This window comes from Narcine bancroftii, chromosome 5 (assembly GCF_036971445.1).
Source record: "Narcine bancroftii isolate sNarBan1 chromosome 5, sNarBan1.hap1, whole genome shotgun sequence".
NCBI lineage: Eukaryota > Metazoa > Chordata > Chondrichthyes > Torpediniformes > Narcinidae > Narcine > Narcine bancroftii.
Window position 1 is genome coordinate 168723491 of NC_091473.1, and position 23677 is coordinate 168747167.

The window sequence follows — 23677 nt, forward strand, 5'->3', positions numbered from 1 at the left end:
TTATTAATGGGGTTTATATCTTCCAGAGGCAGATGGACAGAATGGTGGATGAGTATGGGTTGAAGGCTACCTTCCCCTACCTTGATAACGTCAACATCTGTGGCCACACCTTGGTAGACCATGACGCCAACTTCCAGAGTTTTCTCTATGCGGAGAAAGCCCTGAACCTCACTTATAACTCTAGCAAATGCATGTTCAGGACTAAACATCTGGCTGTCCTTGGCTACGTGGTGGAGAGTGGCATCATTGTCCCCTATCCCGATAGGATGCACCCCCTGTTACAGCTCCCCATCCCCAAGACCATAAAGGCTTTGAGGAGATGCCTGGGGTTTTTCTCATATTTTGCCCAGTGGATCCCTCAATTCGCTGATTATGGTTTGCCCTCTCTTAAAACCCACTAATTTCCCCCTCTCAGCCGAAGCCCAAACAGCTTTTATCCACCTCCGGAACCACATCGCGAAAGCCGCCATGCACTTGGTGGACGAGAATATACCTTTCCAAGTGGAAAGCGACGTTTTGGATGTAGCTACCCTCAACCAGATGGGCAGGCTGGTTGCATTTTTTTTCTCAGACATTGAAGGCCAGGAGCTCCGGAACCAATCTATGGAAAAGGAGGCTCAAGCCATTGTAGAAGCCGTAAGGCACTGGAGTCACTACCTGGCTGGTAGAAGATGACCAGCACTCGGTCATATTTATGTTCAATGATGTCAAGAGGGGAAAAATCAAAAATGACGAGATTGCTAGGTGGAGGATCAAACTCTCCACATACAATTATGACATCGCCTATCAGCCAGGACTACTTAATGACACTCCAGATGCCTTATCCAGAAGAAGCTCTGCATACACCAGCCAACTGCAGTCTCTGTATAATGAGATCTGCCATCCAGGGGTCACCCGCATGGCTCATTTTGTCAAGGCACGCAATCTGCCCTACTCCATGGAAGATGTCAGGGAAATGACCAGGTCTTGCCAGGTCTGCACGGAGTGCAAACTGCACTTCTACTGCCCCGCAAAGTCGCACCTGATCAAGTCAACCAGGCCCTTCAAATGGCTCAGTGTTGATGTTAAGGGATCTCTCCCTTCCATGAACAGGAACACTTTCTTCCTCTCTGTCATTGACAAGTACTCCCACTTCCTGTTCGCCATCCGTGTCCAAACACATCCACTTCGTCAGTCATAAAGGCCCTAGATTCCATTTTCGCCCTGCTCAGGTATCCCAGTTATATTCATAGCGACCGGGGCTCATCCTTTATGAGTGACGAGCTACATCAGTACCTGTTGGCGAGGGACATCGCATACACCAGGACTACTAGCTGCAACCCCCAGGGAAATGGGCAGGTTGAAAAGGAGAATGCCACATCTGGAAGGCTGTCAAACTGGCCCTGAAGTCAAAAGGCCTTCCAAACTCACGCTGGCAGGAAGTCCTCCCTATGGCGCTGCATTCCATTCGGTCACTACTATGTACTGTGACCAATACTACTCCTCACGAGCTCCTATTTAATTTCAAAAGAAGGTCAGAATCGGGAACTACACTCCCAGTCTGGCTCACTACTCATGGTCCAGCCCTTCTCAGGAAGCACGTGAGGAGAAGCAAGACCGACCCCTGGTGGAAAGGGTGAAACTGCTCCACGCCAATCCCACGTACGCCTATGTGGAGTACCCGGATGGCAGGGAGGACACAGTCTCCATCAGGAAATTGCATCCCCCTCCACTGGTTGAGCCAGAGACCCTGCCCACCACTCCTCCCCCACAAGGGGACCAGGAGACCCAAGGAGTCCAAGGCCCTCCCATGCTCAGGTGCTCCACCAGGATCTCCAGACCCCCAGACTGCTTAAATTTGTAAAAAAATGCATATTTTTCATATTTTTTTTAATCAATGTTCTTTGTCTTCATCCACAAGATCCTAAATTCTGCAGGAAGGGGTGAATGCAGTGAACTGAGATTCACTGGCGGTGTGTGTTATGCTGATGGTTGGGTCCATCTCTTGGCTCCACCCCCATCTACCCAGATATAACCCTGGTTTCCTGCCTAAACCTTGAGCCCTTCTGAAGACCACTGTAAAACCCTACCCTCAGTTACAAGCTAATAAAAGTGAACGTTCTCCATCCAGTCGTGAGAGCTTTTATTCACGCTACAAACCCATAAAAATGTTTTGGCTACCTTCATTCATCAACTGTATTGAACAAGCTGTGGTATTCTCAGCACACACTCATTTTCATTTGAATTTCATGAAAAAAAAAATTTAATTCTGGCATTCTTCTTCAAAAATGCCTGCAAGCTGTCCACTTAAGGTATTACTTGAAGTTTGCACCCTTGTGATACTTGAAAACAGTGAACGCTATATAACAGGGTTACTACAGTCATAGAATGAGTTTAAAAATATCAATTCACTGTATCAGGGTAATCAGTTGAACATTTAATTATTTCTATTCTCAATGAACAATATTAGCTCTTTTTAATATATGTTTTTTTTTAATGTCCATTGAAAGAAAACAAAGCTCCTGTGTTGAACAATAGGTCAACAATGTTCACTCAAATGATCTGCTTCAAATAAGTTTGCTTACTTCCGCATGGAACGGATGACAGGAGTCCGGACGTCTTCTGATTTTCTGAGATCTGAGATGCTCACATTTCATGGATTCATTATGTTCACTGCAGTTAAGGGATAAGATTTCATACACAGACAGATGTCAGTTTTGAATACATTTTAAAATCACTCAATTTTAGTGCTTTTTTCTGACTGCAAGGCAAGTAAACTGATTGGAAAATCGTGCTAGGCTTTGAATTTAGAAAAGATCAAGACATATTGGATATGATTCCTCCTGACCAACTTGACAGAGAGTGAACATCCACAGAATTAATGGACAACACCAAATTAGATCCAAATTTGGCTTGGTGGCATGAAGCAAAGGGTAATGGTCAGCACATTTGGTTCAATGTCTATACAGCTGTTTTCTCTGGCATTCTGCAGGGTTCAGTGCTAGGCCCCATCTTTTTCATAGTGCGTATCAATGATTTAGACTTAAATGCAGAGACCATGCCTAAGAAGCTTTGCAGGATATCTAATAAATGGTTGGAGTTGCTGGAGAGCTGAAACCTGCTCACTGCTGGAAAATATCAATGAACTGAAATCGGCTGAATGGACTGGATCAATGGACTGAAATGCAGTCCAAAATAAAAAATGAGGTAATGCATTGAGAACAGCAAACAAGACACTGGATCCCCCAATAAATATCAAGTTACTAAAGTGTGTAGAAGAATGGATGGGTGTTAGAGAACTTGGTCATTAATCCCTGAACATAGCAAAGTGTGGTCAAGAAGACATGCCTGAAACCTTCTCTATTGCCCTCAGCAATTTCTATGAGGAGGTTAATCATCCCAAAACTGTATAAAAACACACTTGTCTAGCTTGCTACCGATAAAGAAAATAATGGTTTGGGTTGTTTTCTTTAGATCAGACATTGATTAGTAATATCACTAATGCATAGCATTATCAGGAGTTGTAATAAAGCAGATAGTACAAGCTTATGGACCATAAAGAAGGTCAGAAACCAGGGAAAAAGATTGGTAGAGAGGAGTTGCAAAAGATATTCTCACCCAAAGAGGGGATGACATCTATAACTCCTTGCCTAAGAAATAGCAGAGGCTGATGTTATTGTATTTTAAATCTTTTGGGAAGAATATTTGAAATCCTGATAGTATAATGGCTACTTTTGTGTTATGGAATTTTAAATTGTTCTCTTTCAGATGTCACTTTCAGCTTAACAAAAATCCAGAATGAAGTATGTAGCACTAATGCAAGTGCAGTTGAAGCAAGGAAACCAAAGACAACACAAGATACTGCAGATACCATAATCTGGAATAAAAAACAATCTACTGGAGGAACTTGGTGAATCGAGCAACATCAGTGGGAGAAAAAGCATGGTCAATGTTTCAGGCTGTGGAGTGATACTCCTGACCACTAGAGGGAGTCAGAGACTAATTTGTTACAGCTTGGGTTGGATTCAAGATGGATGCCTCCACAGAGTTGTTTTAAAGGAAACTGGTTTTTATTACAATAAAGGAAACATCTCATACCAAGAGTGGAAAAAACACCAGAAGTGTGCAGAGTGTGTATCAGTCATTATCAGCGGAGATATGAAGAGTGCTATAAATTGGACTGGAAGTATCAACCTCGAGGGAAGGTTATTCAAACAAAGAATTATGCTGCATCTGCAAGCCATTGGACTCAATAGCAGACCTGTTGCAGGAAAGATTGACTTTTACTTACAGTGGTGGGACCTCAAGCACTAGAGGTTTTCAATACATTGGTTTTTCGCGAGGCAAATAACCAGAGCAAGTTCGACAAGGTTATCGAGATGTATATAAATACTTCACCAAGGAAAAATGAAACATTTGAGAGGTATGTGTTGTGCTCACGCACACAGCTGCAGGGAGAGAGCTTAGATGCTTTTGTAAAGGGTTTGAAATTAAAAGCAAGAACATGCAATTTTGGATCACTGCAAGATTCAATAATCCTTGATCAAATTGTGTTCGGGATTACTGATAAGAAACTGAGAGAGACCATGCTGTGAGAGACAGCTTACCTTAGCTGGAGCTGTGAAGATATGCCATGCCAGTGAATTAGTTCTGCAGCACTTGAGAGTGCAAAGGTTGGTGAAAACCAAGGCATAGCCATAACCACAGTGTGTATCCACACACATAAACAAAAAAAAAGAGATATAGGAAACAACAGAAAGGTGGAGAGACATTCAATTGCAAATGATGTTTACTCAACATGCACCAAAACAATGGTCAGCCTATGGAAAAGTCTATAATAAGTGCAAAGGCAGAATCATTACACAAAACAATGTTTTTCCTAAGGGAAACAAAAAAGTGAAAGTGTGTACACTTTACATACTATAATAGAAACCACTGTGACAGAGTATATAGGAATGTTTTTGGGAAATAAATTGGGAAAGGTTTGTTAGAGTAGGTCACATGCAAACACTTTAAAACAGATCTCATTTGAAATACTGGAGACATAGTGGCTTCTCACACCTTTTTGCAAGAGCTTTGAAGAGTGCTTAAGAGACATCACTAATAGATTATTGTTTACCAAGACAACAGATGAAAGAGCAGGCTGGAGACACTGCTGTCTGAAAAGAGAATTTGCTGTTGTAAGAGTGTCATGTGGTTTTGTAAACAGAGAGAGTCAAACAGGCATTCTCTCAGTGTGTGTGTGTGTGTGTGTGTGTGTGTGTGTGTGTGTGTGTGTGTGTGTGTGTGTGTGTGTGTGAGAGAGAGAGAGAGAGAGAGAGAGAGAGAGAGAAGCAGAGATCACTTGACATTGTCAGCCAGCAGAAGATCCTGGGTCTGAAACAAGACAAGCTGGCAAACTTTTGGAAGACAGCCTGGTTGAAGCCCTTGCAGTTCATGCTAGAGGAGTGGACTGCCTGTCTAATGTTTCACTTGGAGTAAGAGAAACAGAAAGGAACTCTGTGGTGACCTGAAAGAAAGAGGTTATCATCTGGAGAACCCTGACGGGGAAAGTTTCAGCAGCAAGACACTGATGGAAGTTCATCAGTGTGGATGTCTTGGAAAAACACATCTCTCTCTGAAAAACAACAAGAACCTTCCTGAGTGGTAACCATTTACCTTTCGAGCACCAAAGCCTGGTGAACTTTATAAATGTTAAATTCTGTGCACAGTATAAGAATTGCCTGCAACCAGTGAATTTGGAGCAATGAGATTGGACTGTGAACCAAAGAACTTTTCTGAACTTACACATACATTACATACATGTATGCTTAGAATTAGAAGTTAATAAAAGATAGGTTAAAGTTTGATTCTGTTTTCATATTAAAGATAATTAAAAGTAACTTTTGTTTAAGTAACCATTTGTCTTGGTGAATATCTACTGCTGCTGGGTTTATGGGTCCTCTGGGCTCATAACACTATCCTCAGTGATACACTTTTTGTGGGCATGGTAGTGCAGGAAGATTTTAAACCAACAGACACTGAACAGCTAAGCGTGAACACAGTGGAGCAGGATAAGTGGACTGTGTCATTGCCTACAAATGGAACAAATATTCCTTTCATGCTGGACACAGGGGCAAAGTTCAATTTGATCTGTGAATGCAACATCAGGGCAATGAAGATAAAACCATACATCCATTCAAATCCTGTTCAGCTCAAAGCCTACAATGTACAGAGCATCGATAAGAAAGATACATGTAAACTCAAGGTGAAAGATAAAGATAAAGAGCATGAACTCAAGTTTGCAGTAGTACCAGATCGACATTATTCACTGCTTGGTGACAAAACATGTGAAAAATTAAGCTTAGTCAAGAGGGTGTACCACATTAACAGCACCAATGCACGGAACAGCGAAGGGAAATATTGAATCAATTTCCAGACATCTTCAAGGGGTTTGGAGTTCTCCCATTCACCTATAAGATACAATTAAACAGCCAGTAGTGCATCCCCAATGTAGGTCCCAGCACCACTAAAAGAAAATCTCAAGCAGGAACTCAACTGAATTATGTCGCCAGGAGTCATAAATAAAGCGGAGGAGCCGACAGAATGGGTGAATTCAATGGTGTGTGTCAAAAAGAAGAATGGTGACCTATGCATGTGCATGGACTCAATAGACTTGAATGCCAATAAAAAGAGGGAACATTATCAAATTCGGACCAGGGATGAAATTACAAGAGAGATGGCCAATGCAAAGTTTTTCACTAAATTAGATCCATCACAGGGCTCCTGGCAATTAAAACTGCATGAAGATAGCACAAAATATTGTACATTTAATACACCGTTTGGCCAATACTCTTGTCTGAGGATGTCTTTTGGAATTTCCTCAGCTCTGGAAGTGTTCCACAGGACAATGGAGCACATCATAGAAGGCATAAATGGGTATGTGTGTACATGGATGACATGATCCTATGGGAATCCACAATAGAACGACACAACGAGAGGCTCATTAAAGTGCTACAATGCATACAAAAATATGGAAGTTAAATAAAGAAAAATGTCAGTTTGGTGTGAAGGAAATCACCTTTCTGGGAGATAAACTGTCAGAGGCAGGTGTGGAGCAAGAAAAGAGCAAAATGAAAGCAATTTTAGTGATGCCCTGACCCACTGACGAAATAGGCATATTGAGAGTGCTGGGAATGATCAATTTCATTGGTAATATCATATGAAACTTGTCTTCCAAAACAATGTACCTAAGGAAGTTGTTACAGGACAAATGTGACTTCAGGTGGGGATAGGCAACCACGAGGAGGAATGGGGATGATTAAAGACCATTCTAACTACTGAACCAGTGGTGTTGATGTTCTTTGATGCATCCAGAAGGACGACAATATCTACATACGCTTCAAAAGATGGAATAGGTTCTGTACTACTTCAGGCTGTGGGAGAAGATTGGAGGCCAGTCATAAACACATCAAGGACAATGACAACATCTGAATTTTGATATACACATATTGAGAAAGAGTGTCTTGGTCTGGTCTATGGACTTGAAAGATTCCAGTTATGTAGATGGTATACCAACATTTGTGGCAGAGACAGATCACAAGCCATTATTAGGAATAATGAAAAAAAATCTCAGTGAGATGTCACTGAGAAAACAAAGACTCTTCAAGAAGCTACAACATTATGTCTTTTGTTTGGTGTGCACACCAAGAAAATGTAATGTGTTAGCTGATGCATTATCCAAGGTAATGATGCAGAGTGAAGTACACAATGAGAGTTCCACAGAGACAGATGAGAATCTCCATGTAAATCTGATCAATGAATCTCTTCCCGTATCTGACATGAAATCCAAGCAGATCACAGCTGAAACAGAAAAGGACACAGTTCTATAGGTCATCAAGAATTTGAATGAAGGATGGCCTCAAGGTGAATATCAGCCATACGACAACATCAGAGCAGAGCTGAGTGTTGTCAATGGGGTTCCACTCAGACACAGCAAATTATTATTCCTCAATCACTGTGACAAGAGATGCTGAAAAGGTTGCATGAGGGGAATCTTGGAATGGAAAAAATGTAGGTGGAAAGCCAGAACTGCTGTTTATTGGTTAGGGATAAATTCTGACAATGACAGGATGGTTTCCAGCTGTGAGACCTTTTTGAAACATCACGCTTGAAACATCACGCAAAGCAGACAAAGGAAACCATGATCATAACTGATTTACCAGCGGAACTATGGCAGAAAGTTGGGACTGATCTGTTCCACATGGATGGAAATAATTACTTGCTGGTTACTGATTATCTATCGAACTATCCAGAGATTGAGCTGCTTCTTAATATGTCTGGTGCTTGTATGATCAAATATATGAAATTGATCTTTGCAAGACATGGAATTTCTCAAATTATCGACAATGGACTATGCTACAGCTGTAGAGAATATCCGGAACTTTGCAGAATAACATGATTTTTGATATGACTTCAAGACCTCTGCATCCATAGTCAAATAGTAAAGCAGAGAAATGAGTTCACATAAACAGTTGGAACCACAGAACAATAGAAAACTATAGCACAAAAAATAGACCATTCAGCCCTTCTAGTCTGTGCCAATGGTCCTCAACCTTTTTCTTTCCACTCACATACCACTTTAAGTATTCCCTATGCCATAGGTGCTCTGTGATTAGTAAGGGATTGCTTAAAGGTAGTGTGTGGGTGGAAAGAAAAAGTTTGAAAATCACTGTTTTAATCGGACCTAATTGACTCGTTATGTGCACAGTTTCATAACTCCAAAGGAAATGGATCAATGACAATTTTTCTCAAGCAAAATATCTCAGTAACAATTGGGACTAGAGCAGTGGTTCTCAATCTTCCCTTCCCACTCACATATCACCTTAAAGCAATCCCTTACTAACCACAGATCACCAGTGGGATAGGTATTACTCAAGTGGTATGTGAGTGGAAGGAAAAAGGTTGAGAACCACTGCCCTAGTCCCATTGACCTGCTCCCAGTTCATAACCCTCTCCTATCCACGTATCTTCCCAATTTATTCTTAAAACTTAAGTTTGAGGCCACATTTACCTCGTCAGATGGCAGCTTGGGCCACGCACCCATCACTACCTGAGCAAAGAAGTTTCCCCTAATATTTCCCCTAAACCTTTCACCCTAAAGCCATGTCCTCTCACTTTTATCTCTTCTAATCTAAGTGGAAAGAGCCTACTCACATTTACCCTTCATCATTCTATAAATGTCTATCAAATATCTCCTCATTTTTTATGCTCCAAGGAATAAAGTCCTGTTTAATCTTTCCCTGTAACTCAACTCCTGAAGACCTGGCAACATCCTTGTAAATGATGTCTGCATTCTTTCAATTTTCCTGACACCCTTCCTGTAGTTAGCCAACCAGAAATGCACACAATACTCCAAATATGTCGTCACCAATATCTTACACAATCTCACCATAACATCCCAATTCCTGTACTCAAATTTGATTTATGAAGCCCAAGATGGCAAAAGCTTTCTTCACAACCCTGTCTACCTGTGACACCACTTTCAGGGAATTATATATCTGTATTCCCAGATCCCTTGGATCTTCCGCACTCTTCAATGCCTTACCATTTACAGTGTATGTCCTTTCTTGGATTGTCCTTCCAAAATGCAACACCTCACACTTGTCTGCATTAAATTCCATCTACCATTTTCTGGCTCTTTTTCCAGCTGGTCCAGATCCCTCTGCAAGCTTTGAAAGCCTTCCTCACTGTCTACAAGGCCTCCAATCTTAGTGCTATCAGCAAATTTGTTGATTCAATTTACCACATTACCATCCAGATCATTGATATAGACAACAAACAACAATGGTCCCAGCATCAATCCCTGAGGCACACCACTAATCACAAGCCTCCAGTCTGAGAAGCAACCATCCACTATCACTCTTTGTCTTCTCCCATTCACCCAATTTTGAATCCAATTTACAGCCTCTCCATAGATACCTCTCCTAACCTCCCATGTGGGACCTTGTCAAAGGCCTTACTAAAGTCCATGTAGACAACATCTACATCCTTTCCTTCATCTACTTTCTTGGTAACGTCCTCAAAAAAACTTTATAAGATTCATTAAACATGACCTACCATGCTAACTATCCTTAATCAGGCCTTGGCTGTCCAAATACTTGTATATCCGATCTCTCAGAACACCCTCCAATAATTTCCTTACTTTAGACATTAGACTCACTGGCCTGTAATTTCCTGGTTTACTTCTGGAGGCTTTTTTAAACAACAGAACAACATGAGTTACCCTCCAATCCTCCAGCACCTCACCTCTGGCTAAGGACATTTTAAATGGTTCTGCCAGGTCCCCTGCAATTTCTACACTAGACTTCCTCGAGGTCCGAGGGAATATCATGTCAGGCCTGGGGGTTCATCTACCTTTATTTGCTGTAAGGCAGCAAGCACCTCCGCCTCTTTAATCTCTATATATTCCATGTCACTACTGCTTGTTCCCCTTCATTATGCACTATGTCAGTTTCCTGAGTTAATACTGAGGCAAAAAAAAACTGTTTAAGAGCTCCCCCATCTCATAAGACTTTACACATAGATGACCACTCTAATCCTCTAGGGGACCAATTTTGCCCTTTTCTATCCTTTTAGTCTTAACATACTTGTAGAAATCCTTCAGGTTTACCTTCATATTATCTGCCAAAGGAACCTCATGTCTTCTTTTAGCCTTCCTGATTTCTTTCTTGAGGGTTTTCTTACAGTGCCTCATTTGCTCCTTGTTGCCTATACCTGCTATACACCTTCTAAACCAGATTCCCAATATTCCTCCAAAACCAAGGTTCCCTATGCCTGCTAACCTTGCCTTTAACCCAGATATCTGCCTCCTGATGTTTGGGTGGTGAATGGCTCTCTGAAATGCCTCTCTATCATTAAATCTGCCTCCTGAATGATCTGGAGTTCATCCAGCTCCAGCTCCCTAACTCAGTTTGTCAGGAGCTGCAGCTGAATGCACCTTTTGCAGGTGTAGTTTTCAGTGACAATTGTGCTGTCCCAGATTCCACATATCCTGCAATTGGAGCAATCCATTGCCCTAGCTGACTCCATACCTACTCCTAATTTAATTAAAGGATTTTACTGGGCCTTTCCTCACTGGAAACAAGCTCTTCCTCCACTTCTGCTCACCGAAGCCTCTCGAGTCAAAGCCTCAAAGCTCGATTCCTACCATGAGCCACTTACACACTGGCTGCTCCTCACTTTTATTGCTCAAGACAATGGTTCAGATCTGAATCCAGCTCTATTGAGTTTCAGAGCTTCTCCACTTGAACATGGCATGTCCCTGCTGAGCTTCTAATGGGATGTAGACTATGCACAGCACTTCCCTACTCTGCAGATCCAAACAAGTACAGAGATGTCGAAGATGTCAAATGGAAACAAAAGTGTCAGCAAAGGAGTCAAAACTATGATGTCAGCAAGAAGCTTAGGGCTACTGGTACAACATGACACAGTGAGACTCAGAGATTCCAACACATAGACAAGAAGGCCACTGTTCTGGAGGAAGTAAATCCAAGATCCTACACTGTCAGAACAGAGGATGGTCAAATACTGAGGAGGAATTGAAAGAGCCTGCTGAAAATGCAAGAGACACTGTGGGAACAGACAAATGCAGAAGATCCAGCCTGCAAAGCAACAGAGGGAACACCACCAGTGCTAGTCAGTAGTGGACCAGCAGAGCCGACACGAGCACCTGTATTAAGAAGATCCACATGCATTATCAAAGCACTTGACAGATTGAATCTTTAAAATAAAAAGAACTGCACACTTAAAAGGTTTGTGCTTCTGATGTTGTGTTTATGTTTGTGTTGAACTTTAAATTGAAATGAATATTGTACTAGCATGTCATGTTATTAGATTAAAGATCTCTGGGAAATGGGATGTCGTGATAGGATGTTAGTGATCCTCCTGACCACTTGAGTGGGTTGGAGACGAGTTTGTTGCAGCTTCAGTTGCATTAAAGATGGATGCCTCCACAGTCATGTGTGTACTTTAGCAAATGAATTATGCTGTAATTATTTTTAAAAAACCCAAGTTTCTTTATTACAATAAAAAGAACATCACAAGTTGGAACTTAAAGGATCTGAGCCAAAACATTGACAATTATTATTCAACCCAATGAACTGTTCATCCCTGATCCAGCCTGCATTTCGTTATATTCTCAGAGATGGTCATTAACAATCCCCTGAATGGATCCTGCAAGGCACTAAGTTTTCCTGTTGACTCTTAGCACAAATTGTGATAAACAGTACATGGAGAATTTGAAACTGATCATGTTATGACTCTGGCAAACACAATCTACTGGAGGAACACACCAGATCAAGTAGCATCAATGGGAGAGAAAGAATGGAAGGCATTTTGAGCCAAAACCTTTAATCAGGGCTTGAAATATCAACCATTCTTTCTCTTCCACTGTTGTTACTTGAGCCACTGAGTTTCTCCAACGGATTCCATTTAACTTAAGATTCCAGCATCCACAGCCTCCTGTGTGTCTCAAGTTCTGTCCCTGGCTTATTTAATGAACTGAAGATTAGGCCAATGCTCTAATGGCCAGTTTAATGAATTCAGTAAGATTTTCCAAATGAACTACCTGTATGGCAGATATAGGCTGAGAACTAATAAAGTATCTCCGACGCGGTCATGTTCTTACCCGCATCAGGAGTGGTGCCGGTCATCACTGATGACATATTTGAGGTGATGCACGGGAGGAGCAGCATGCGTGCGTGGGTTAGAAGACTGCAAAGGTGGTGATGGATCTCACACACAGGAGGAGGAGAATGAGAGCGTCAAGATCACCTGTGTGGCAGAGAGCCAATGAGAAGGTCAGAGGGGTTTGGCTGGGTGGTGTTTGGTGGGATGAAGAGTTCAGTGTTGGGTCTGAGTGGAATTAAGAGAATCTGCTCCATTGAGAAAAACAAGTGAGTATATTCTTTCATTGGGTGTAAACTGGGTAAATTACTGCAGCTACATCTCTACTGACATTATCCCAGAATATTGAAATGATAGAAAAGGATGGTTTGAACTCAATAGTTGCTGTGTAATTAACCTCAAAAATGATCTACATGTCTTCAATGCAATTCAAAGGGAAAATTAAGACCCAAAAACCTGAAGGTATTTGACCATACCATATAATCATAAATACCATGTAATAGTGAAAACCACCCCTCCCCCTTATTTGGCACAAAAATCAGGTGTTTTTGTATGACCCGTGTAAAAGTTGACCTCACCCCCCCTTAATTTTGGCTCTGATCACCTACCCATTCGAACTCACGTTTCCTTAACAGCAGATCTTCACCCCGGCCTCCCACCAACCGGAGCTCCCGATGCCCTAGTCGCCCACCTACCAGAGCTCCCAATCCCCCAGCCGTCAATCCATCTGAGTACCCGACACCCAACTATAGACTTACCACTCAGTCTCAGCCATCCGACCTTCCAAAGCCTTGAAAGATGCAAGTACTTAAACGAGGTCAAAAGTTTGATCTGTGTAAAAGTCGACCACCCCATATCTTTGGCCCAAAAAAGTGGGCCAAAACATTTGATAATTACACAAATATTTACAGTATGTAGATATGAGGAAATTAATTAATTTTTAAAAGGAAATAAGTTAAATACCATACAAAGGATTCCTATGTAAAATATTAATTGATTTGGGGATGGATAGAGGATTGATGAAAGAGCAAAATATGCAGATTATGAATACGTTGGTAGATAGTAACTAGTGACATGCCACAGTGATTAGCATTACCATGTAATAGAGAGTGTGATAGAACAGAGGGATCTGGGAATAATGATACATAATTCCTCGAATGTGACATTCAACATAGAGAGAGCTTTTGGCATATTGGTTTTCATAAATCCAAGTATTGAGTACAGAAGTTGAGATATTTTCTTGAAATTGTGTAGGATATTAGTGAACCTAGATTTGGAGTATGGTATGCAGTTTCAGTCACCGACCTACAGAAAGATATAAATAAGATTGAGAGGGCAGAGGGAATTTACAAGGATGTTGCCATGACTTGAGAAGCTAAATTTTCAAGAAAGGTTGAATAGGTTAGGATTTTATTCCCTGGGCTGTCAGAGAATGAGGGAAGATTTGACAGAGCCATACAAAATTATAGGATAAATGCAAGCAGACTATTTCCCTCGAGGTTGGATGAGACAAAAACTAGAGAATGTGGATTTAGGATGAAAGGGAAAATGTTTAAGGGGAACATTAGAGAAAACTTCTTCACTCAGAGAATGGTGAGAGTGTGGAACAGGTTGCCAGTGGAAGTGGTAGTTGTGAGTTTGATTACAACATTTAAGAGAAACGTTGACAGAAACAGGGATGGGAGGGCTATGCCCCCGGTGAAAGACAATGGGACTAGGCAGAAAAATAGTTCAACATTGTCTAGATGGGCTGAAGGGCTTGTCTCTGGGCTGTATTGTTCTATAGTTCTGTTTATAATTGTTTATTAAAACATGAAAACAAATTGTTACATCCAATTCTGGCAATGGTGTAAATCTGAGGGGGAAATGAACTGTGAAGAGGGAGCAAAAGCTCGTGCGTAAGAGGGTGAAGCAGGTTACAGGGAGAGAATAATGCAGGAAAAAGGTTAATCAGTTGATAGAAAGAATTGTAAGAGAATTTTTTTTAAAAATGGTGATAAAGCAGACTTATCTTGATGCAATGGTTCATGAGATACAAAAGATGGATACAGCAAAGATATAGAAAGAACCATTGTATCTCGGCCTTTATTACAATGGCTTGGAATACAAAAGTAAGGAAGTCTTATTTAGACTGTATTCCTTAGGCAACCCTTCATTTGGTGAATTGGATATGGCTTTCTTCTTTAGACTGAAAGAAATATAAACATGGCTGGGAATCAGTGCTGTGCAAACTCATGAAACTAATTTCAGGGATGAGGGACCTGCCATGTGAACACAGATTGTGGAAAACTGGTTGACGCTCACCTGAGTTTAGAACAATGAGAGATTACAATATTAGGATTCTGAGAGGGATTTATATTGAGCAGCTAAGAGAGCAAAGCAAATGTACTCAACCAACTGCCTACTGGCCAATCTGATCAGTGAGATGCTAGCTGCACTCACCATTTCTGCTACCCCTTATCTGGGCAGGTGACCTGGTCATCTTTTTCTTACTGATAGGCAGCAAGGACACAGCGATCTTTTGCTTTTGATAACGGTGAAAATTTTCAATCATCTGTGAATGTATCAAACATTTACATGCATTCAAAAACAATTTAGAAATTAATCATAATGTTAAAAATATTAGAAAATTCATATTTTGAAATATTAAAGATAATTAAGACAAAGCAATAGAAAATATAAAAAGCACAATTAAATGAATTTCACTTAATTTAAAAAAAATGTGAATCATCTCAAACTTATTAAGGAAGGGTTTTTGACCTGAAATATAATTCTGTTTCTCATTCCACAGGTGGTGCCTGTCCTGAGTGTTTTTATATTGTAATTTCTAAACCAAATTTGGATCCCAATCTTTTCTTGTCCCTTATAAATATTGAAAAAGGCAGAGTAATCCTCACATTTATGGGCAAAGGCAATATCTAGCATTGTAATGAACCAAGCTGACTGGAAATGTCCCTTGGTACATTCCTGAACCATAAGGATTGCTCAGTGCACAGGAATGTATTGTGCTTGGATTACCAGCATATATTCTATTATTATCCACTTATTCCACTTATTTGTGGTTGTAATGATGAGAAAATTACCAGGGTCGAACATCATTACACCGTGATTCTGACAAGAGCTTCAGGATTTCCACAAATGGACTGTTTCTTGAAAAAAAATCTCAAAACTGCTGTTCGTGGATTCAACCTCCTCCCAAGGCTGTGCCACATCGCATCCTTCCACCATTGCAATCAAATCAGTTAAAATGATATATAGTATACTTCAAGATTTATAAATTAGTTTCACCTCAAATATTCTGCCAATGTTGGGCTTTGTTTCATGTTATGAACAAATCTAATGGTATACTTACCCATAATTACTGCTTTGGCAAATGCCCTGACCCTGAAATCTATTTCTCAAATCAGAATTAATTTTCAAGTGTGATGGAATATTTGGGAATGTTTTTTGGGAGATAAATTGGTAAAATTAGAATAGGTTACATACACACACTTTAAAACAGATCTTATTTGAAATATTGGAGAATTCATATCCACAGTATTTTTGAAGAGGAACTGTGAGGAATGCTATGCACATTTCACAAGTAGGTGCTAATTGAAATGATGTAATGAAATGAATGGAATATTCTCTTGGAAGAACAGCCAGAGGCAGGTTGTCTGTTTTGGACCTATTTGCAAGGCTTTTGACCTCTCTGCAAAGTGCTCCCTCAGAGGTCATTAAGAGGTCATTACTGAAAAAACAGATTAACCAAAAGACAAACTCCTATTGTTTGCTGGAGAAGATCATAGGATTTGCAAGTGAGAGAGAGGACATGCTGCCTGGGAATTTGAGTCTCAGAGAGAGAGAGAGACAGAAGGGAGTCTTTGACTGTGTGTGACACAGGAAGCTGTAACAAGCCAGGAGAAGCTTGTTGGAACTGAAACAGAAGCTCCACCGAGGTGGATGGCTGGAAGTGCTATCTGTCTGGTGTTTCTCTTGGAATAAGTGGAGCAGAAAGGAACTCTGTGATAGCCTGAAAGAAAGAGGTTATCATCTGGAGAACCCTGATGGGGTAAGTTTCATCAGCAAGACATTGAGGTGACTAATGGTGGTACCTCAGTTGTAGAAATCCTGGAAGAACACATATTTCTCTGCAAACCTGCAAGAACCTTCCTGAGCAGTAACCATTTACCTTTCAAGCACCAAAGCCTGGTGAACTTTACACATGTTAAATTCTGTGCACAGTATAAGAATTGCCTGCAACCAGTGAACTTGGAAGAAGGAGAAGTGAGATTGAACTGTGAACCAAAGAACATTTCTTAAATTTACACAAACATTACATACATGTGAGCTTAGAGTTAGAAGGGGGTTAGGTTGGGTTAGTTAAGTTAATAGCGACAAGTTAAAGTTTGATTCTGTTTTCATGTTTAAAGATAATTAAAAACAACTTTTGTTTAAGTCATCATTTGTCGTGGTGAATATCTATTGCTGCTGGGTTTTGGGGTCCTTTGGGCTCGTAATACAAGTAATAACTTTAAATGTTATAAAATGTCTACTTATATTTCAAGTGTCTATTTTATTTGTATGCATGTTCCAATCTTTATTTAGGCTTTAGTAAAACAATTACCATAACTTGTTCTTCCAGTTTCCAGGTTTAGATTTGTAAGAATTATTATTATTACGATTGGCTTCTCAGACAACCTAATGGAATCATGGTGGCTTGATGCCAACAATCCCATGAAACTGATGCTTGACAGCAAACATCACTGAGGAAGGATACTAGTCCATACAATGTGATCATTTGATCTTTGTGAACACCTATCTTCAAGGTTATTGGGCAACACATTTTTTCTTGCAGGGAAGTATGTGATAAAATTTGAGGGAGTTCAGAGGAGAATTAAAATCATTGTACCAGGGCTTGAGAATTATAGCTATGAAGAGAGACTGATTGGGCTATAGTTGTTTTCTTTGGAAGTATATGGACTGAGAGAAAGTGTACAAAATTATGAGAGGCCAAGACAGAGTGAACAGGAAGGACCTATTTCCATTGGCAAAGAGATCAATAACAAGGAGACATAGATTTAGATTAAGCTAATTAGCAAAAGGATTAGGGTGAAGTTGAAGGAAAAAAGCTTTTATCCAGAAAGTAGTGAGAGCCTGTAAGTCATTAACTGAAAGGGTGGTGGAGGCAGAAACTCTCGAAAAAGGGCTTTTGTGAGAACTTGAGCCACATCCTACAAGCCTATGGATTGAGAGCTGGGCAGTGGACATAACCTGTTGATTCTTTTTTTCACTGGTGTGGACATAATAAGACAAATGATTCCCTTTCAATGCAAATCATTTCTAAATTAATTCTCTGAGATTGGTAAGTGAAAATAAGCTGGGGAAGGCCATTACGGTTTATCCATATGCAAGTGGCTGAAATTTTGTGATGCAGTTGTACCCAGGAACAAATTTAAGTCACTTTCCTGTCTGCAATCACCACAAAAATCAAGATCCAATGGTGCAATCTTCAGATATCATTGATCTTGATTAGTAAGTAGGCTTTGTTATCAAGATCTAGATGATTTCCTTGCATTAAAGTCCCTTCATTTTCCAAATTATAGTGGAGGCTTAGATGTTATTGCATTAGCGCTTCATAACGCCTGTACAGTTTATTAGTTTCCAGTGCTGGGATCCTGGGGACTGAGCTCTGCTGCCAGAAGTTCAATGAAGCAGGACTCCAAGACTCATGCTGAAAGTCTTGGGTGGCCTCTGCCAGTTCTCGCCACATGATTTTTAAAAAAATTCACTCAGGTGATCCAATAGCCCTAGGCAGAGAAACAGGAAAATCTGTTCCAGAGTAATTTTGAAATTCTTACAACAAAGACCCAAATGGAACAGTATCCAAATAGGAGAAAATAATTACTCAATTAAATTAAATTTGAATGAAACAGAGTAAACTGACATGAAACAACTAGAGGACACCTGCTTGGGTGTCTTCCAAAATAACTAAATAGGGTTCCTATCTACTGCCAAGTTGCATACCCCTTGCTTGTATAAACAGATACATTATTATACTAAGCTGTTTCATTATACATCTGCTTTAATAATGTTAGCAAATTTGCATTTAAATTATCAAGAATTTTTAAAATCTCATAAAATGCATAGACTATGGTAAAGGATATATATGATTTCTGTGGGGTCCATGGTAATCGGTCCAATACTGCATTCACAGCTGGCATCTACAACGACCATAAAGAGGTTGCTGCTTGGAATTTGCTGGATCACAAATGACCTAAATCAAAAGGAAAGAATGCATTATTCAGTCAAGTGTTTGTAATGAAATGTGTATCAATTCCTTAAACATTTGTCATTATATATAATTTCAACAGATAATTAGGATACAGTATGCCCTTGCACCCGGAGTCTTTTTTTGTGTGTTTGTTCCCACTGTGTCCAATGCAGATTTGATAATAAAGCATATCTGACATGTCACAAATGGAGATGCTTACTAAGAAATAGGGTGCTTACATTGAACCACTATGAAAAATTTGAGGCCACAACTAGCATATAGTGCATCACATGACCATCCTAGTGAAGGTGCAGAACAAACCTTAGGAAATGGATATATGGAGCACAGAGCAGTGTCGCACAGGAACAGGCGCTTCTACCCACATGTCTGTGCCAAGCATGAAGCCCAAACTAAATTAAACTTCTGCTGCTTGCACATGATCATATCCTTTCGTCCCCTGTGTGTAAATGTGTCTATCTAGAAACTTCTTAAATGTTACCTGACTCCACAACTACCCCCGGCAGCCCATTCCAGGCACAATGTAAAACAATGTCCCACGCATCTGTACAAACTTCCCCTTTACCTTTAAATGCATGCCCTCTAGCATTTGCTATTTTTATCCTGGGAAAAAGATTCCAACAGTCTATGTTCCTCATAATTTTATAAACTTCTATCCAGTCTCCCCTCAGCCTCGAATGCTTCAGAGAACATAACTTTTTCCCATTGCTTATACTCTCCAATTCAGGTAGCATCCAAGAACATCTCTCCCATACCCTTTCCAAACATCCCTCATTCTTCCAGTAATGGGGCAATTGGAATTGAACACAATACTCCAAATGCAGCCTAACCAAAGGTTTATTTAACTGCAACCAGACCTTCTTATTCTTATACTCAATACTCCACCCATTGGAGGCAAACATATGCCTTCTTTACCACCCTATCTAAGTATGGCCACTTTCAAGCGGCTTTGGATTTGAATGTTTAGATCCCACTGCACATCAATGCTTTTAAGACACTTGTCACTCTCTGTATACGTCCCTCTTACACATGACCTCTCAAAGTGCAACACCTCACACTTGTCTAGATTAAACCTAATCTATCATCTCTCTGCTCCTATCTCTACTGATCTACATCCAGTTGTATTGTTTGATAGACTGTTCACGATTCCATCCATATTTGTATCATCCTCTATCTGTACGGAGTTTGTATGTTTCCCCTCATTTTTTAAAAACTTTTTCTTTGACCTCTACTTATATCTCCTTCAGACATCCTCTACTGTAAACATTTGCTTTTGTCTCACCATTCATCACCTTTCTCTGCAAGTTTTAACATGCCAACTTTCTAAATTGGTTTCTGGTCATAGACCTGAAGCATTAACTCTGTTTCTTTCTCCAAAGTTGCTACCTGACTCACGGAATATTTCCAGGAATCTCTGTTTTTATTTCTGATTTACAGCATCAGCGTTCTTTTGGTGTTTGGAAATACAGAGAAGTTGATCCTGTAAACTGGCGGTTCAAAGAGAAGAGGATACAAATTCAATGTGATGGACAAAAGACACAGGGAAGAGGCGAGGGAAAACATTTTTTTTTAACTCAAAAGTGGTTGCAGTCTGGACCTTACTTCCTGTAAAGTTGGTGGAAACAATCAATTGGGGCATTCAAAAGGGAAATGGATTTGCATTTGAAGGAAATTAATTTCCACGGACATTAAACAAGGGAACAGGACTGCCTGGATTGCTCTACAAGGAATCAGCATGGATGCAATGGGCCATAATTATTCTGCAAAATCCAGCCATTTTTAAAGGATATTGCTTGCCATTTCTTAACATTTGTTACTTTTCTTTTCTCTGCTCACCATGGGTTTTATTAAAAATAACTTCTTCCCCATTGACATAATTTCACTGAGTCATCCACATTTCATTATTGTTCAAAAAACAATCAGAAAATAGACAGCTTCTTGCCAAGAATGTCACAGGTATTAAATAATGTCTCACAATTACTTTTTTGTCCAACTGGTTTAGCTGTTGAATGCATAGTATTCTGAACAAAGATAACGGAAATTCTAAAGCATTCCAGAAAAAAATCTATTTTATAAGAACGAGAACCTACAAGAATCAAACAAAAGGATTGGGCTCTAAGAATGGATATTACATTGAAAATCATCACTATGAAGTTGTTGAAAGACTTATCTGTACAAAGAACTCCATTAATGAAGTGCATGAAAATGTAAGCCTTTCTTCAGACTTCCCTTCCTTTACAACAGTTCTTTCAGCTAATGACTTTTTGTTTGTTCTCTCACAGCTAAGAAGAATTAACTGCCCTGTCGATTCACAATTTGTTACACATTTTGGATAAATGACAATAATTCTTATGTCATATTTCCAAGGGACTAATCCAATGGCTCAGAATTTCCTGCCAGTGGCAAACCTCCACAATTGCAGCGTTTCTACATCATAAATCCTCTCTTAAAGTAGTTAACCTTTTGGAGTCAAAATTCTGTAAAGTGCAGGCCTGATCCTTAATGATGTGACATGGTCTGACATGTAAATGCTAGAAAATGTTTGGCCTATGTCTCTGACATTTAAAAGTATTAAAAAACAATTAAATTGAATAATTTAATGTTAATATTTTTTAATATTTAAAAATTAAGAACACTGATATGCTTGAATCATTTGAAAATAATTATATATTAGCAGATGAATTTGGAGCAGGAGTAGGCTACTTAGCTTCTTAAAACTGCTCCACCATTCAATACAATCATGGCGGATATGACAGTAATCACAACTCCCCATTCCCATCTGCTTGTAGTGGTCTTTCAACTCCTTCTTTATTGATGATTATTTTCCTTAAAGATATTCTGACTCGGCTTCCCTTTGAAGAGGGTTCCAATGACACAAAGCCCTCTAAAAGAGAAAAAAATACCCCCTCTGTGCCTTTAATGGGAGACACCAGACATTTAAACAGTGATATCCAGTTCTAAATTGTCAAATAATTCTGCCAAAATGGATGATTTCACATTTTTCTATAGTAGATTTAATTTGCTAGATCTTTGTATGCTTACCTAACCAAACTATATCCCCTCATACTTCCCTTTGTCCTCTTTAAACCTTATCTTCCTTCTACAGTAAAATCCCATAATCTATTATCCCATTATTTAAAAGCCTAGGTGATTCAGTATCAGGTTTACTGGATGGCCCATTCCCATATTCTCTTTAAACACACTGGAGACCTCTTTTCAAAATCCTGATAACCACACTGAGGCCCCATTTCCAAATTACTTTTTTTTAAAATTTCCTGTGCTCCCTTTAAATTTGCCTGGTTTACTGAAAAATTATCTTCCAGTATCCTTTATACCACCAAGGTATAAAGGATGCCAAATTATTGAAGTTTCACTCTAACTTTGTGTCATCAGTAGATTTAGCAACCATATCTTCAATGGCTTCATCCAAGTTATTTTATAAATCATTGAAAAGTTGTGGCCCCAATTCTGGCAAATCAATTATAATCACACCCAATTCATTCCAAAAAATGTAAATCAGATAATATTTATCTTCGCCTGTCATAGTCATTCCTCTATATTCAAATCAATGGAGGCTCTGTTCTAAGACCAGATCCAAAATGGGACAGGGTTTTTAAATGGATTCCCCAGTGTAAGTTTGGGAATCTGTTGCAACTTGGAGAGCCCAGGGTTGGAGCACTGGCTGGAAAAGGTTAGCAATCAGCTGCCAGCAATTTTGAAACATCTGTGTTCATATGCAGATGTTCCGGAATCAGTAACTTGATGGAACATGGAATCGATGACATTTCTCCACAATATACTGGCCAATGTTTCATAATGGATACAATTGACACCCATATTAGCGGCATTACTTGACCTACACAGAAACTCTACTCAATTATGTGCTTAATATAATAATGTCAAACTCAGGAATGAGACAATTCCAACTACAGGAATAGTAAATCTTCAGATGTTTCCATATTAATGTCACCTACTGTGAATTCATGAGTCGAAGGACTGGAAAATTGAAAGAAGATACATTTTGGCACTTTATCCTTAGGAAATGGAAATAGCCTGCAGCAAAATCTAAAATATTCAAGTACAGAATTGTAACATAATCTTATTCACTCTGCTAATATAGCTCTGTTTAAAGAATAAAATCCTTTGGTTAAAAGACTGATGGGCGTATCAGGTTTCAACTATACCTATAGATGTGTTTCATTTAAAAAAAGTTCATCAATCAAAAGTGTACACAAATAAATATTATGCCCTTGGTTATGTATAGAGAAGTGAAGAAACAAGAGTTTACATCTTTCACTACACATAAAAATAAATATATTCCATATATGCATGTCTGCATGTGAAACACAACCTTCCAGACTTTATAATTGGAGCCATTAAGTATAAGAATCAGAGAAGTCATAAAGAAACTTTCAACTTCTGACTTCAGACAGAATGTTGTGCTCAATTCTCTTCACCTCTTTAAACGATGAAAGTGCATGCATTGGAGAAAATCCAGAGAAGAATGGTTCCTGGCAAAAGGGATTGAAATTACAAGGACAAATTGAAGAGGTTGGACCTAGTTTAGCCAGGGAAGAAAGCAGAGATCCGATAGAATGGAGAGCAATCGGGAAAGAGTGGATAGTTGGAAGTTACTCCTATTGTTGGAAAGATTGAGGACTAAAGGTGACAGGTATTAAACGAATGAGTAGATAACAGAGAATGACGTGTCAAAAAAAAGTTTTGTTTTGTCTGGAATGCACTGATTGCAGCTGTGGTGAA

The 23677-nt window shown here is 39.6% G+C and overlaps 1 protein-coding gene across 3 annotated transcripts in view; it reads right to left on the bottom strand.

Moving 5' to 3' along the window:
* Positions 1-12668: 12668 nt before the first annotated feature.
* The window catches only part of cacna2d3a (calcium channel, voltage-dependent, alpha 2/delta subunit 3a), a 732424-nt gene continuing 721415 nt past the window's right edge, over positions 12669-23677 (bottom strand). Inside the window, exons 35-37 of one of the 3 annotated variants that reach the window (XR_011358017.1) lie at positions 16817-18901; positions 15088-15199; positions 12669-12792 (exon numbers count right to left, since the gene is read on the bottom strand). The gene's annotated coding sequence lies outside the window, so the exon portion shown is untranslated. Of the gene's footprint in view, positions 12793-15087; positions 18902-23677 lie in introns of those variants that run through there. The other 2 variants (XR_011358016.1, XR_011358018.1) reach the window with 2 other exon arrangements.